This window comes from Aquarana catesbeiana, linkage group LG03 (genome assembly GCF_042186555.1).
Source record: "Aquarana catesbeiana isolate 2022-GZ linkage group LG03, ASM4218655v1, whole genome shotgun sequence".
NCBI classification, from domain to species: Eukaryota; Metazoa; Chordata; class Amphibia; order Anura; family Ranidae; genus Aquarana; species Aquarana catesbeiana.
Window position 1 is genome coordinate 665,229,260 of NC_133326.1, and position 14,002 is coordinate 665,243,261.

A 14,002-nucleotide genomic window follows, 5' to 3' on the forward strand; every position below is an offset into this window, starting at 1 on the left:
ATGATGGGTACTGATAGGCGGCACTGATGGGCACTGATAGGCGGCACTGATGGGCACTGATAGGTGGCACTGATGACACTGATTGATGGCACTGATGCCCCTAAGAGTGGCATTGCTGGGCATCATAGCTATATAATAGTGCCAATCAGTGTCCATTTTTGGGCACTGATTGGCACAGATTGGGCACTGACTGGGCACATTGGGCACGTGTGGATGGCCATGGGGTACATACCTGGCCATCCACATGTTGCCCCCTTCCCTGGTGGTCCTAGTGACGATCCCTGGTGGTCCAGTGTTGTGATCTGAGGGGGGGCTGCCCTAATAAACAATCAGCGCAGACCCCCCTGTCAGGAGAGCCGCCGATCGGCTCTCCTCTACTCGCGTCTGTCAGACGCGAGTGAGGAAAAGCCGATCAACGGCTCTTCCTATTGACATCGTGGTCAGCCGTGATTGGACACGGCTGATCACGTGGTAAAGAGCCTCCGCCAGAGGCTCTTTACCAAGATTGGTGTAGCGGTGTGTCAGACTGACACACCGATCGCCGCGATGCGTGCCCCCGCGGGCGCGCGGCGGCATGTTATCCTGCTGGACGTCATATAACGCCCAGTCAGGATAACTGAACCACCGCCCGGCCGTCATCTGCTATGGGCCGGGCGGGAAGTGGTTAATTGCTAAATAGATTCAGTGGAATGTAAGGAGAGGACACTCAGCAGCTGTTTACACATCTGGACTCAGGAGCACTAGTGTGGGACACCAGAGAAACTTGGCCAAAAAAGGTAAGTATTGCATTTTGGGTAAAAGGTATTTTTAATCATGTCTTCAACTTGGTTCTCTTCCTAAACAGACAATTGTACACCACTTGAAAGCAATGTTTCCTATTCCTATTTCTGGCCATAAATATCTGTGTGCTAAGTATACCTTTTGTTTATTTCTCATAGGGGATAAAAGACGCAGACAACAGGGTCAACAGGACCCCCAACCTCGCCGGGACACCCAACCTCCCTGGGACACCCAACCTCAATACGAACCCAGTCCCAGCATCACTGAGGATGTGGAGGAAAGAGAGGTGGGGGAAGTGGGAGAGTGTACCTCACCAGGTGAGTGTCTGACACCCCAGCTTCAGGTAAAATATGTATGCCTGCATATTTCTAAATACATGTTTTTTATCACATTTTTAGGTGATGTTCTGGTTGTGGAAGAAGAAGCAGACCGTTTCACGACGGACAGCGCCCAAAGGCTCATTGGGCAGATCATGTTGTGGAACGGCGAAATCAATGCCATGCGGAATCGCCTGGACAGAATGCAGCAGGAAATGAAGAACATGATAGATGTTTTGGGTAGAATCTAAACCCTTTTTACGTCCAAAAACATTTATCATGTTCCTCATTTCCTGCTGCATGATGATGTCCACACTAAAATTTTGATAAGTTGAACTTTGTAAGTTCCCTCTGTTATGTTTGTAAACATGTTTATTTTTGAAAGCAAAAAAAAAAAAAAATTACATATATATTTTCTTTCACAAATTAAAATTTTTAAAACATTTTAAAATTATATATATTGCTTCAAAAAAAAAATTACATATATATTTTCTTTTAAAAATTAAAAATGTTAAAAAAATGTTAAATTATATATATTGCTTAAAAAAAATTTATAATAAAAAAAAAACGTGTGATATTTGCATATTTTTTTCAAGTTGAACTTTGTAAGTTCCAGTTCGTTATACAAGTTCTGTTTTAGAACATGCCTGTTTGTGAAACTAAAAAAACGCACATGAATGTGCACAGATAAAAACATTTTTGAACAAAAACAATGTGTGGTTTCTTATTTCAATGCTCAATACCATTATATTTGTTAAGTTGGTGTGGTTACATTGACAGTGTACTCTAAAATGTGTGTAGACGAGACACAGCACAATATAACAGTTAGCTCAAAGCAAGATTGTCACCTCATGTTGCACATCAGGTTGGTTTGCACTAGTGGCAAAAATGACAAAGATCAAGGCTATTTGCAAAGCTAGTAAACAGACAACAGTAGTTCAGAGGAAATATTATTTTATTAATAAGTCAAATAATTAATCAGCAAGTAAAAAAGTAGTCCATATATTGTTCACAGACAAGACGGGCATTCTGGGAGCCCAAACCAGCACATGCACTTTCCAGAGCTGGCATCACAGCCTATTCAGCTGGTCGGAAAAAGGCTCATCACTTTTCCCTGAGGCAATGTAGCCTCATCTGCCACAAAGACAAAATTTAGTCCCTCAATATTGTCCTGAGCATTTGGCAGAAATTAAGTTTAAAAATTAAGTTTCATTTTGCCTGACCATCCATCTTTAGAAGATTGTCAGGCCAGTGGACAGGTAAGAAGTGGCCAAATCCGAAAATAAGAATGCACATTGTTCAAATCTATACACATTTTGACATACATCGGACAAAATAATGACAATGTTCGTTAATTATGGTTATTCGTTATGATAAAGTTATAAACCCAGGAAGCCAGCACAGCACAGGGATGGTGGGAGCCCCTCATAATGAACACAGCACAGGGATGGTGGGAGCCCCTCATAATGCTAAATTCATCATAACAAACGTATCATTTGGACCTTTTGAAGGTAATCAGGCAGGCCCTTGCACTACATGCTTTTGAGAATTTATGCAGCAATCTTAACTAAAAAAATAAGGTATACTCTGTATGTGTTTATCAAAATCAGCAGATAGAGTAGTTCTATCGGTTGACTCTGTTTTTTTTTTGGGGGGGGGGGGGGAATAAGTGTTTGCACAACCAAAAAGGGACTCTTGCACTCTGCATGAATTTAAAGGACAGGAATAAGATTGGGACACATTTTAGGGGTGTTTGTAGTAAACCTAAAAATGAAGCATAAAAAAATACAGTGTTAAGTTACTAGGCTATGTGTGTATGGGCTCAGGGTAGCATGCTGGGGAGGTTAGTGAAGGAAAATATGCATGTAGGCCACCAAAAAGGTTACAGCATGCATGAGGACAAAGAGGACATTCATTTACAGCATATTACAAAAATGGGAAGGATGGAATACAAAATTTAGAAAATACTTTATAAAAACATGAAGGTGATATTAAAGCCAAAAAATTACACGAATATAGTCCTTCTGCAGGACTTGGATAATAGCACTACATGTCTCAGGAATAATCACTCCCAGAGCCTGGGGAGAGATACAAGTGGTAAACTTGATATCCTGGGGACTCCTCCCTGTTGCCAAATAACGTAAGGTAGCTATGAGCTTTTGCTCTGCTGGAATAGCAGCCCTCATGCAGGTGTCCTGCTTCATGATATTGGGGGACAGCAAGGACAATAGTTGCTGAAAGCAGGAGTCCGTCATCCGGAGATAATTCCGATAATCATTTGGATTATTCTCCTGCAGCTCACGCAGCAAGGGCATATGGCTAAATTGGTCACGATTAAGTAACCAAGTTTTGGCCCAAATAATCCTCATCCTACTACTCTGACTATTCCTGGACCGGGCTAGAGTCACAGCAGGAACTCCAAGCCCATAAACAGCACGCTCTCTCCTAGGATTGCGTAACATGGCTGGTTGTCCTACAAACGGTCGTATACACAAAGTAATGCATGGAACTGGAAACCACGAATCTGCACTGACCAAACGTCTAATTAGAAATTAGCAGAAGGAGCCCGAAGCGTGACACCGGTGAATTTAACGTCTTCTTTGGAAGTGTCATCAGTACGTTGTAACGTCACTACGTTCGTGATTGTTGCCTAAACGTCAGACCGTCTGTATGCAATACAAGTTCAGAGACAAGGCCCTTTTTAAAAAAAGCCACGGGAAAGTTTGTACAAGGCTCGATCGTGTGTATGGGGCTTAACACACGCCGAACAGAACGTTGTCTTGTTCGATGCCACTGACCAGACAAAGGATTACACTGGCCAATACACAGAAGATTTGTAATAACTGAAGGTAAGCAGACCAGTACAATAGTTCTAGGGTATTAATTGTTAGGTGTAGTTTGGCAACTGAACAATGATGCATTTTTTATTATTACAGGAGCAATGGTGGACAAATTTACATCACCACATTTCCTGCCACAATTCATTGAAATGTACCGAGACCTTACATGTCTATGGAAAGTGCGCTCCAAAGACTACTCAGATCTGCGTACTATCTTCAAAAAAAGAATTGAATAAAATAAATGAATCAAAAAGATCTGGTGCAGGTGCAGATGAAGTATATGTGCCACGCCTGTGGTATTTTGAGAGTCTACGTTTTCTGACTGACCAGGAGGAAGCACGGCCCTCTGTGTCAAGTTTAGACAGTATCAGTGGAAATATTTCAGGAGATGAAGAAGATGGAACATTTGAGGAAATGGCAGACAGTCAGGTAAAGTCATCATATTATATTTAATTATACACTTTTATATGTACATATCAGAAAATCAAAATTGAAGATAATACATACAAAATTCCTACACACATCAAAATTTAAAGCACATGTACCTTTGTACATTTTTTTCTTTAAAAAAAATATTACATGACACCTGTGTTTAGTACTGAAATAAGAGATAAATGCAGCCACTCAAATTTACATATCATTTAGAGATTGTTTTGCCAATCTACTGCTCCAGGACCCAGAAAATATTGCATATAATCCATGCGATTCTGACGAGCAAGTTGACTTGAGAGACGTGGTGGGGCACGGCCTAGGTTTAATAACCCTTCTGTATCATTACGCCACTCACCAGGCATGACATCCCCAGACAGAGTATCTTCCCGGTCCACCAGGGATTGTGGCATGTAGGTGGAGCTAGTACGCCTTAAGAAATTATGCAACACACAGCAACAATGAACTATAGTGTCAATTTTTGGGGGGGCTACATTTATTGCTGTATGGAAGATACGAAAGCGGTTGACCATAATACCAAACGCATTTTCTACAACTCGTCTAGCACAAGATAACCTGTAATTAAAAATTTTTTGATCAGGTGTAAGGTTTTTAAGGGAAAATGGTTTCAACACATGGTCAGATAACGCAAACGCGTCATCTGCAACAAGTGTGAAGTTTAGTCCTTCCACTGTGTCCTCTTGGGATGGTAGATTTAGAAGTCCATTTTTTAAACGATGAAAAAAAGCGGTTTTCTCAATTATTCCCCCATCAGAATTTCTTCCATTTTTGCTAATGTCCACAAAGATAAATTCATACTTTGCATGACCAGTGTAGACCAAATGTCACCCATTCCCAATTTGCAATTCCCCCTTTACATACCAAAACCCCCCCCATAACTTAACCACCCCATCTAAAATGATGAGACCACACCTTTTGTTTATGGAGTAAAATGGCCACAACAGCCTCTTTATTAAAACAACTCCAAATAAATACTCCAAATAAATAACCAATAAAATAACCAATAAAACCAACAATGACACATTAATAACATAACTGTTAACCCCAGTCTGATGGTCTCTGAGGGTGACCCACCTTTTCCAAATATATATATATATATAAATATATATAACTATACGACTATATAGCCACGGATAACCAACGCACTGCGGGACTTTTACCAAACAAATAGGCCTCCAGCTGTAGCCGCTCGGAGACAACCGCTTCCCACAGCGCCACCAAACCCAGTATTCCCTCCAACGTTCAGGAATACACGGGAGGAGAACATGCAAATGATGAGCCCCCCACCCCTTTTAATCCATCCGTTTACCGCCCCCGTCAAAGACCACCAGAATAAAACAGCCCCCCAACCAAACTGACCACCTCTGCTGTCATGACGACCTGTTCAGTTCCTGCAAAAGAGAAAAAACACCACAACAACTACTCAAAATATTGCACACATACTATATAACATTCTAGGGAGGGAGGGTGGGAAAAACTGCCTCCTCTGATGCACTCTCCTCACACTGCCCCTTTTTACTCCCCCCCCTTTAAATACCACCACTCCCCTTTCTCACAATGTTTCCCAACTTACCTCCCCTTTTACCCATACTACTTTTCTCCTTATTTTGTTAACCCTTTCCGTGTCTCCCTTGGGCACACTGTCATGCCCTGCCCTACACTACCCCTCCTTTCAGTCCTTCTCGTTCCGTGCCTCACTTGACCAGTGTAGACCAAATGTCACCCATTCCCAATTTGCAATTCCCCCTTTACATACCAAAAAACCCCCCATACCTTAACCACCCCATCTAAAATGATGAGACCACACCTTTTGTTTATGGAGTAAAATGGCCACAACAGCCTCTTTATTAAAACAACTCCAAATAAATACTCCAAATAAATAACCAATAAAATAACCAATAAAACCAACAATGACACATTAATAACATAACTGTTAACCCCAGTCTGATGGTCTCTGACGTGGACCCACCTTTTCCAAATATATATATATATATATAAATATATATAACTATATGACCATATAGCCACGGATAACCAACGCACTGCAGGACTTTTACCAAACAAATAGGCCTCCAGCTGTAGCCGCTCGGAGACAACCGCTTCCCGCAGCGCCACCAAACCCAGTATTCCCTCCAACGTTCAGGAATACACCGGAGGGGAACATGCAAATGATGAGCCCCCCACCCCTTTTAATCCATCCGTTTACTGCCCCCGTCAAAGACCACCAGAATAAAACAGCCACAGCCCGAAAGCGTGACCACCTTACGTTTGAGGGCACCTCCACACCCTCAGGGCCTGTTGTATTCCCTCCTGTAATCCTAAGGACCATAAGTCGATCCCTACATCCGAGAGATGAACACCATCCTTCCTCAAGTACAATCCCACATTCGTCTCCAACTCTCTGTGCCGGATAACTATGCCACCATTCTGTCTGACAAATCTCCCCACAACCTTATTGATTCTAATCCGGGTCTTCTGAATGCTCGCCACCGATCTAGCCCACCGCCATGTTGTGTGAGCCACTATGTCAGACCAGACTAACAGGGTGCCTGGGAATTTCTCCCGTAACAGCCTAAAATCATTTTTGATGTCCGCCAACAGATCCCTGACTGACCGGACCCCCAAGTCATTCCCACCCGCATGAATAACCAAAACGTCAGGGGGTCTGTCCAACCGAACATACTCTCCACTTCGCCCATTACTCTACCCCACAACATCCCTGGTCTGCCTAACCAGCGTATATAAGCCTCGCTTCTGGAAATCCCCAGTTGTCTACCTTCCGGACGTACGTCACCTCTCCTGGCCCCCCAGCAAACATAGGAGTGACCTACGATCCAGACAAGACGAACCGGGCTGCCATCTGTAATAAAACAAAAACAAGATTGCGACACCTCTTACCTCTCAACACTACGACTAGCCAACTATTAACCGGAACACTTCTCCTTAGAATATTACGTAACCTGCATATTACATTTTTTAATTTTTTTTTTTATTTTTATTCCATTACCAAACTAGGTCTTATATAAGACTTGAATCTCCTAGACTCCCATCTCCCAAGCCTGCGCACAGCAGCTTCATCCAACCCGCATCTGGCAGCTTCAGTAGCTGCCCCTATGCGGAAGGAGTGGGAAGCATATTCTGTACCAATGAAACCAGCCCTTTGTAAACATTTTCTAAAAACCGCTATAAATTGAAAACGGGACAAATAAGATCCATCCTCATGCCTCAGGAACGGCCCCGCCCCATCACCCCTGACTGACCTAAATTCCTGAACCGCCTCCACTGGGCACACCCTCAATCCTGGCAAGGCAAACAGGGACACCACCACCCCTTTTCCTTGCTGGTCGGTTTTTGACCTTCGCAGTCGCAAACTTACCTTGCCTACTCCTAATTGCACGTCCTGCTCCAACAACCACCCCCAACATACTTAGACGGGCTAATCAACTCCCCAATATGAAAAGCCCCATAAAAAGCCAGTGAAAACGCTGCTGTAAACATTCGCATTTCATAATGCGACAAACAGACAAACCTTAACATATAGCATATGGAAACCAGGTTCGCAAAAGTGACAGGCCTTCTCGCATCCTTTTGTTTATGCTGCTTCCTATACCCTTTTAAAGCCTGCCGAACCCAAAAATCCTTAGTCCAATCCTCACCCCCCATTAACTTAAGCAAAAACGACAATCCTGCCAGTTTACGATCAATTGAAGATACTGCACAACCATTTTCCATGTTCCTAGCCACTAAGTACAATACTAATAATCTCCCTTCCGATCTAAGCGTCACCACACCCGCCTCCTGTACCAGCATAGACCACTCCTTTCATACCTTACTGTAGGCCGTCCAAGTGGAAACACTTACTGACCGCCTAATCCATCCTGCGGTGACTCCAAAGGCAGCTCCCACATCCAATCCAGGCAAGGAACTCCTTCCTTGTCTGCACCTGGCGCCAGCTCCCTGAACTTGTCCCACTGAAAACGAGACAAGGAGTCAGCCAACGCATTGTCAATCCCGGGAATGTGAACCGAATAAACAAAAATGTTTAGACCTAGACACCTAAACACCAGCTGTCTCAGCAGCCGTATGACCGGCTGCGAAGACGCCGACATGCGGTTCACCACCTGCACTACACCCATGTTATCACGATTGATTCTCAGCTTCAAATTCCGGCATGCCTCCCCCCATAGTTCCAAGGCTAACACCACCGGAAACAATTCCAGCAGCACCAAAATTGCCGAGGAATCCCGCCTTCTCCCACGACTGTGGCCAGGGCTCTGCACTCCATTTTCCTTGAAAATATGCACCAAAACCTGTGGAGCCTGCCGCGTCAGTAACCAATTCCACGTCGAAATTGCTCACCGGGCCAGACATCCACACTGCCCTCCCATTGTATGTGGTTAAAAACTCATACCAGACTTTCAAATCCTCTCTATGCTCCTTCATCAACCTAATAAAGTGAGTTGGTATTTTTACCCCCGCAGTGGCGGCCGACAGCCGCCGGCAAAAAACCAGCCCCATGGGGATAATTCTGCAAGCGAAATTCAACTTACCCAACAGCGACTGAAGAGCTCTCAACTGCACCTTCCGCAATCCGTGGATATCCCGAATTTCCTTCTGCAGTTCCTCCAACTTACCTCTGGGCAACCGGCACTCCATAGCTATCGAGTCTATCACTATCCCCAAGAAACTAATTTCTGACGTAGGGCCTTCCGTCTTCTCAGCCGCCAATGGAACTCCAAACCTGCCTGCAATGTGTTGCAACATGGAAAGCAGAATCGCACACACAGCGGAAGCAGGAGGGCCTATACACAGAAAATCATCCAAATAGTGTATAACTGAGTCTAGGCCCGAAACCTCCCTAACTACCCATTCTAAAAATGAGCTAAACGCCTCAAACATGGCGCATGAAACCGAACAGCCCATGGGCAAACATTTGTCAATGTAAAACTGCCAGTGACATCCCAACAGCCGGAAGCTCTCCGGGTGTACCGACAACAACCTAAAAGCCGATTCTATATCTGCTTTGGCCATAAGGGCCCCTTTTCCATAGCGCCTCACCCATTTTACCGCCGAATCGAAAGACGTGTAAGACACTGTACACTCTTCCGGGTCAATGAAATCGTTGACTGAACCCCCCTTTGGGAAAGATAAGTGGTGTATCATACGGAACTTATTAGGTTCCTTCTTGGGTACCACCCCCAACGGTGATACTACCGAGTCCGGCCATGGTTTGATGGCAAACGGCCCCCCCATGCGCCCCAACGCCACTTCCTTTTGCAATTTTTCCCCAACTACTGTTTGATGCAATAACGCCGATTTCAAATTCCGTGCCATAGGCGGAACCGTCGCCAATGAACAGGAAATCTTAAAGCCCTCCGTAAAACCCGACTCCAACAATCGAGCAGCTCCCCGATCCGGATACTTACTTAAAAAAGGTAGCATTTTTTCCACCTTCACCAGCGTCATCCCTCTTTGGAGTAGAGTCACTGGCACGCTTCCCTCTCTTAAAGCATCTCGACAACGTGTGGGCGCCCCCACACCCCGAGCATTCATGCTTGAACTTACATGCCCCCCCAAATTTACAGGCCCTCTCATTATACTGCCAGCACATTCCCCACTTTTTACCGGCCGACGGTCCTGAGGACTGTGTACCCCCGGCCCCCCTTGAAAAGGCTGAGGTGGAGTCCTCGCCGATGACATAAGCCGCATCCAGAGGCTGATATCCTTATGATCCCAGCGCAAGGATGTTCTGACTGCCTTCCGCTGTCTGAACTGCTCGTCATATCGCAGCCAAGCAGAACCCCCATACACCCTATGCACTTCTCCAATAGCGTCCATGTAACAGAACAACGCCGAGCAATGCTCGGGGTTCTTCTCTCCAATGACGCTCGCCATGATGGCGAAGGCTTGTAGCCAATTAACAAACGTCCGCGGTATCAGCCTGTACCTCTGTTTTTCTTCATCATCCTTCTTAGAGGAGTCAGGTTTAACCCTGTCCAGGTTAAACTTCTCCAACGGTAGTAGGGAGAAAATCTCTACATACTCACCTTTTTGAATCTTTTCCCGGGCCTCCTGTTTCAGATGTGCTCCCAAGGGGCCCTCGAAGCAGACGTACACCTCACACTTCGCAGCGTCCGCCAACCTGACCACGTCTGACCTTTCCACTTTCTCTGAGGACACTTTTTCACCTGCCTCCTCCGCACCGACTCCGGCCCCTGATTGACTGGTGGGAGGAACTGCAGGGGGTACCACCACCCCCCCAACCCCATTACTCCCATCCCCTGACTCCATTACCTGTGCAGTCCATGGTGCTACTTGGGGAGGCTGCCCCTGTCTCCCTTCAAACCTACCAATTAAATCCCACAGACCCTGCAAGAAAACCGTCAATTGCTGACCAGGCCCAGCACTGGCAGGATTGTTACCCGCCAACTGCTGGTCTGGCCGGTCCCCCCCCAGCTGTAACCCAGAAACCCCAGGCACTACTATACCTGCTCCCAGCACCCCCGTCAAATCTTGTAATGCCCCAGACAATGATAAGGAATTAGTAGACTTACCGAGCTGACCAGGTGTTCTCCCCACAGCCGTCGCGGTGCTCTCCCTCGCTGGCACTTCTGGCTCATCCTCCTCCGACACTTCTCCCTCCGACCGCTCGTCAGACTCCACGCCAGGTTGACTGGAAAGCCGCCTGGGTGGTGACGCCCCAGAGGCCACAGCGTGAGTTGGTGATGGGGCCCTCCGCACCCCCGAAGGTCCGCTGCCTTCAGACAGGCGTCGCTGACCTGTCCTGACCACCTGTGTTCCTCCCCGCTTTTTTCCTCCTCCATCTGACCTGTTGCTCTTCTGGCTGGTGCTCAGCTGACCCTCTCCAGCACTGACACTAGCAGCTTGCTCCGCTGTTAAGCTCCGCCCCCTCGGGACATTCTCCTCTTCTCTTGCTGTCTTTTGCTGGCCACTGCCTGGCACTTCATCCCTCCTCACCGCACTCCTCGGCTGTCCCCCTTGTGCTGTGGATCTCCTGTGCAGCGGTCTCCTTTCCTCTGGCAGGGAACCGGCGCCATGTTGGCCTGTGGCCCCGCCTCCTGATTGCGACTGGCGGCGTGTGGACCGCCCGGGAGCCGCATCTGCTTCCATCTGCCTCCTTTTCCCAGGGGGGACCAATCGATCCTCTCCCGAGCTCCTAGGTACCCGTGTGGGCCGAGCTGCAGGCCCGGCGAAAAACGCGTCGGAGGCCGAGACCTCCGCACTCGATAGGACGTCTCACCCACCGCTGGTTCTCCTGGCTCTTCCTCTCCAATGTCCCCAATCTGTTTCTGCAGCCACTCGGGTCCCTTCTGTTCCGCTGCTCTCCTGGGCTTGTCTAGCAATACTTCAATGGTGGCCATTGTAGAGGAGCAGATGTGTAAAAACTGCCTCCTCTGATGCACTCTCCTCACACTGCCCCCTTTTACTCCTCCCCCCCAATACCACCACTCCCCTTTCTCACAAAGTTTCCCAACTTACCTCCCCTTTTACCCATACTACTTTTCTCCTTATTTTGTTAACCCTTTCCGTGTCTCCCTTGGGCACACTGTCATGCCCGGCCCTACACTACCCCTCCTTTCAGTCCTTCTCGTTCCGTGCCTCACTTTCACGATTGCCATTAGGACAATGCTAAAGTAGCCTTTATAATTATAATAGAAGGAGCCAGATTTTGCTGGGGGCATTATGCGAACATGCTTGCCGTCTATGGCACCACCACAGTTGGGAAAATTCCAATAGTCGTTAAATTGTTTAGCTGTTGCTTTCCATTCCTCCACAGATGCCGGCAGCTGTGCAAAGGTAAAAATATATATTAAACAAATATTTAAGGCTTAATTCTCAAAAAATTATAAAAATTGGCTTTATTATACAGGATCTATTTGGCAGTGAAACACAAACTGTCACATCACCACCAGTAAGCATGTCCAAAAAGAGAAAGACAAGGCAAGATTCAACAGGCAACTTTCTACTACAAGCATCTGCAGCGTTAAATCAGAAGAGGGATGAATGTGATGACCTGGGTGCATTTGCAGCAAAGAAAATACGCAGGATGTCAGAAGACCAAAAACAATTACTGGAACCATTACTCATTCAACTTCTTAATAAAGGGTTAAGGGGGGAGCTGACCACAAATACACACTTAGCTGAGCACAAAACCACACACCCCCAATCATCGCAAGTACCTCAACAAATGCATCAGTGGCACGTACCATTCACACAGCAGGATCGTCAACAAAGCAACTGGGGACATGATTATCAGTACACATTTTGTGAATCACATACATTTGGTTTAAAATATGTTATCTTTGTCAGTTTGACATGTTATGAACTAGTTTGAGTTTACTGATATGTTTAGAGCTTCTAAAATCAAAGTTAAACAAAGCAAGCTGTACAGTGTTTGAGAGTTAAAAATAAAAGCACTGGGGGGGCGCATGCGCAAAGCTTTACATGGCGGACGTCTCTCTTTGAAGCTCCGCACTCCCCGCCGCATATTCGGGACCGTAAAGCACCTCTGAACCAGCGATCCAGCTCCTGTTTTCCAGGGATCACCTCCCCACACATCAGTGCCTCCTCCGGTATGGTACTAATGGGTCATCGTGGCAAGACAAAGCCAAAACCCATAAAAGAAGCGCTGGCCCGCGCTTCTTCCAAGATGGCGGCGAAGGCCCGAGCCCTAGCTGAACAAGCAGCGTCCTCTCCAGCACACTCAGAAGCGCTTGATAGTGAAGATGAGACGGACATACAATCTAACCCAGGCGGCTCCCCCTCCTTACCGCAAGCAGGTATGTCCCAGACTGCTTTCATAAGGCTGATGGAAACTATGCTCCATAAGGCACTAAAAACAACATCAGACCAGATCACTAACAATTTGACACGAGAGATTTGTGAAATAGGCCAACGCACAGCAGACCTTGAAACCAGGGTTGATGATATGGAACACACATTACAGGAACAGGCCCAGGAGCAAATTGCCCTCCGTGAAGAAAACGCTATGCTGTTATCGCGTCTGGAAGACGCCGAAAACCGTTCTCGCAGGTCCAATTTGCGCCTCCGGGGCATACCGGAGGCGATAGATGATTTACAATCATTTACCACAGCTTTATTTCAAGAGCTTGCCCCCTCTATACCCATCGAACGCCTTGAGTTTGACAGAATACACAGGGCACTAACCCGCCCTCAAACAGACGGACCACCACGGGATATCATTGTTAAGCTGCACTTTTTCCGCACGAAGGAACAACTACTAGCAGCAGCACGGAACAAGAACCCCCTTCAGTTCCAGAATCACGATTATCAACTGTTCACTGACCTGGCGCCTCTTACTATTGCTAAACGGTGTGCTATGAAGCCGCAGCTGCAGATATTACAACAACACCAACTTAAATACACATGGAGATTCCCATTTGCCTTACAGTTTTCCTACCAAGGGCAGCAACACACCTGCACCACCCCTGAGTCGCTGCAACGCTTACTTGAATCTCTTCACCTGTCGCCCCAGACGCGCCAATCTGAAACGTCTCTGCCTCGCACACCAGCCAGATCTGCCTCCCAACCATACCACACGACCCCGAAGAGGAGTAATCCTGATCCACAGTC